Source organism: Triticum urartu, chromosome 4, assembly GCF_003073215.2.
Source record: "Triticum urartu cultivar G1812 chromosome 4, Tu2.1, whole genome shotgun sequence".
NCBI classification, from domain to species: Eukaryota; Viridiplantae; Streptophyta; class Magnoliopsida; order Poales; family Poaceae; genus Triticum; species Triticum urartu.
The window spans coordinates 443081602-443086001 of NC_053025.1; positions in this window are offsets into that span (position 1 = coordinate 443081602).

The window sequence follows — 4400 nt, forward strand, 5'->3', positions numbered from 1 at the left end:
GATCATCCCCTACCGCAAGATATGATTTAGATTTGAACCTTGACCATCCTTTACCATCAATCCTCATGCGACCATCCTTTGTACTTACGGTATATTGAGCAGGTTCATTCACACCAAGGCTGTGCATGGTAAGAGACACTTGGCCGCTGTCGCCCGGATTGTTGAACGACTCCCTCGTTGCTCTAGGAATTCTCTGTTTTCAAACAAGAAGACATACCCAAACAGTTAGATCAACACAGTGAATCATGCGAAACAACATGGAAAAAAAAAGAACGAAGCACTTGGGCGGCCAATGCTTACCAAGAAGGTGGACATGTCGGTTTTTGTAAGGACTTTGGTATATGAAGTGCGAACTGTAGCCCAGTCTATTGCCGGTGCAACTGCTCGTTCGGTTGCCGCTGCACGGGCCGGAGCAGATGCAAGTGCACGTGTTGGTGCAGGTGCCGAAGCCGTTGCTGCTGATGGAGATGGTGCTCCTTGTAGAGCTGGTGCCGGTGTCGGAGAAGGTGCCGGTGTCGATGCCCGATCCTCTAGTAGATCAGCCTGATCTGCTGACGCGGTCAGTGCCCAATCCTTAGCTGGATCAGACTGAGTCGTTGCCACTGTCAGTGCTAGAGCAACTGCCGGTGCTCGGTCTGTTGCTGAAGGTGGTACCGATGTGCGAGACAGCGGCGATCGTGTCTGGTCTGCTATGATCAGCTTTCTAACTTGACTAGGCTTCGTGACCATGATCCAATTTTTTTCTTCATTTCTTTTAAACACGAGAAGGACTAATTGCAACATTTTTGTTAAACCAAACTGCAGTTCATCATAGGGATTCAGCTTGTACTCAGACAACAGACTGATCCAATTTTTTCCAGTAATATAAGTGATGGACAGTGCCTTCGTTACTGACACGACATAAGAAGTGAAACCTGCAAAAATAGCCATCGTAGAGCAAACCAAATGGTTTATTCTGTGATGAATGTCACATGGCAAAACCTGCATCATAAAATTGCAGGAAAAGAAAGAAAACATGACATTAAATCGATAAGATTTAGACAGTAAATCAATAAGGTTTACTTACGAGTGAATCCTTACCAGGAAATCACTATGTTGAAGTACTAAATAGAAGATTGATCATCCAACTACGGGTGGCATGCAGGGGCCCCGCCTACTCCCACAAGCAGGAAAGTACAAAGGTCGTGACAAATCGTATGGACCGAACATCCATGGGACTAGAAATCCTGGTGGGTGCGATAAACCCTCCAATGCATACAGATATTGGAGTGTAACCATAATTGATAAACCGTCCTCACAAAAAAGATGATCTGGATACTTCAAAATATACAGACTGAATTGAGTGGACAGACATTAACATAGACCGTTCTCAGGACTGACCACACACCAAAAGCGGCAGTACTAATAAACAATACAGGGTTCACAAACACAAATCAAGTACTGAACAATAGTACTTACTACAGACAAGCAGAGTTGCACTAATTAAACTCTGCAGACTATTTCTTGCCACCGACCTACGGGATGAACCCCGCATAACTGACTAGGCCATGGACTTCGTGAGAGATGTCTACATGCTTGGAGAACCTAACAGAGTGGTCTTTCCACTCATAAACATGATGATGAAGACAGGCCACATCAAATTTGTTGGGAAGCTTTACACGAACCACACCCTTCGTAATCGAAGGCACAGCCAGGAAATTGTTGTGGTCAAGTACAGCCTCGAGAACACGCCTGACAACAATGCTACAGGAAAACACTAGTTCAGGACACGTGGCGACAAGGACACAGCAGCTGGATAGTTTAGCAGTAGAACTCATCCTCAGGTGTTCCAGTTCACACGGCATGACTTTGAGAACTTCATCTCCACTGCGGACCTGGTTCTAATTCAAGTAGAAACCATATTTTATTACTACCTCCGTTCAGAAATATAAGATGATTTTCGATATTATACTCCATATATGACTACATATACGCACATAAATGAGTGAACAAAGACACTAGAACATGTCTTCAAAGGCATGAGAGCAGAGGGATTACTTGCAATATCCATAACATAAGTTACTGAGGCAAATATACCCTCTTCAAAGGTAGCATTGATGTTAATAAAGTACTCCCTCCGTCCCGAAATTCTTGTCTTAGATTTGTCTAGATACGGATGTATCAAGTCACATTTTAGTGTTAGATACATCCGTATCTAGACAAATCTAAGACAAGAAATTTGGGACAAAGGGAGTTGTTGAAAGTAATCTATAAGAAATCAGTGTCAACCTCTCACATGTTTTGGTCAAAAGAGGAATTTAGAACCGTCATTTGGCACACAAAAATCACATGCAAGATCACCCACAAAGTTGTACTACTAGTACTAGTACTGCGTGTTAGATGAAAAAACAGGATCAAGATCGAGAAAAAGATCGTCAAGAAGAGGTATTACCTGGACTTGCTTAATGAGGGATCCCGGAGAGGGGGGCTTGGACAGGGCAATGGCTTTGAGCTTGTCTACGGTAGTCTCGGCGTGGTGCTTGCGCTTCTTCGTACCATGAGCCTCGATGGTTTTGGCCAGAGCCATAGACATCACTTCGGCCGGTGCTCCAGCGTCCATCAAGAAACTGTTAAATAGAAATAAAAGAAAAGAAACCATAATCACAAACCCAAAAGAAGAACAGAGAGGGACTTATAGGATCAGTCTCGGGGTTGCAAGACCGGGCCTTGGCCAGAATTGGCACCATTGATGCGCCCACCTTTCCTTCTTTGGGAGAGAAGAACAATGGCAGAAGCAGATCAGGGTTTTCTTGAAGAAATGAGGAACACGATGAGGGAGAAGCGAGTTGGGTAGAGAGGAAGCTGAGAGAGAAGAGTGAAATGATGGTTGCTTTGTCCGTCCAACTTACTGCTGGAAAGGAGGGGGTTTAGTGATTTGACAGCTCATTGGGCATTATTGCGGTGCTTCGATCGGGGTAGTCTACTGTCACTCTACTACGGAGTAATTTAGTGCATGGCTGGTGGACCCCGATGCTGGCTGTCCCACACGTCAGCCAAAGTCAGTAATTTAGTGCATGGCTGGAGGAGGATCCGCACGGTAGAGCGTGTCCACTATTTTTCTGAAGAAGAAAAATGATTACAGCAAGCGTTTCCACTGTTACGACGGAGGAGTGCGAAACACAGCAGCCACTTGAACATACACAGTGCTCCTACTACTAGGCATGTGCAGTGCTTCATACGTCAGTACTACATAATCTTGTTGCTAGTGTAGTAAGATATGACGACAACAAATGATGTTGTGCGCATGTCAACTATATGAACAGTAATGTAGTAACATAGTACCGCCTTTTCGACTGTCCGGTCGAGAATGAACGGTGAGATCAATGTTAACAGAACTAGGTCTACATCGCACGGAGAGTACGGTGCTACAGTACTCCATGAAACATGAACCATATGAAGCACGAATAGTGTTAGGCAGGGTGTATGAAGGGTGCACGGGATGGGAGCAAAAGTTCCCTTCTCGACCCACTTTTGGGTGTTTGGCAGAGTGCATGAAGGGTGCATGAGTCCACACTAGTAGGTTAACACAAATACACGAAGAGGAAACAACTATATTGAGATGAGAATGCAACCAAACACACCCACACGCTTTGTGCTACAGTGACTGATTTGCACCGTCTGAATTTGATCCAATGGTCATGCTGCGCCGAGACATGGACATGCCCATGCAGAGGGCGCCTAAACACCAACGAAGTCCCTCTGCTTCTCGAGGCGCACGACGTTGGTGATGCAGGGGGTGAAACGACTGAAAGGCAATGCAATCTACGAGAAGGCAGAGGGAGCCAGCCGAGGAGTGGGGAATCTTTTGGTTTTCACCATGGTAAAACACCAGTCGACAGCTTCTCACATCAGGGAGCAGTGGGTTTTACAGGAGGAGTCATCGTGACTAATTGCTGCCATGCCTGCTCCCGTCAATCAAAAAATTAAAAATCCTGCCGCGCCTGCTCCCGTCAATCAAAAAAATAAAAATCCTGCCGCACCCAAACACCAGAGCAATGCCGTGGTGGATATTTAAATTTACCTGCCGACAAGTAGATAAAAAAGGGGTGAAAAACAAATGTGGCGGCGGCCTAGCTAATCGGTCAGACTAGCCCAACTAGCTAGCCCAACTTTCTGCGCAATTCCCAAACTCTCTTAGCCGTATATTGCAAAAACATTCAAACTCCTACTGTGGGCCGTTAGATCTCCGTGAACTCGTATCACCATAGAATCTACGGTTGGGAGCACCACATATTCTCCCGTGCGAGAAAACATAAGGTGCTCTCGCAGCTTGGATGCTATGGTGATACGAGCTTCGAGGTCGTTTGATCTGAGATCCAATGGCATCTGAGCAGTCTTTGTGCTTGTAAGCAGTGGCCGAA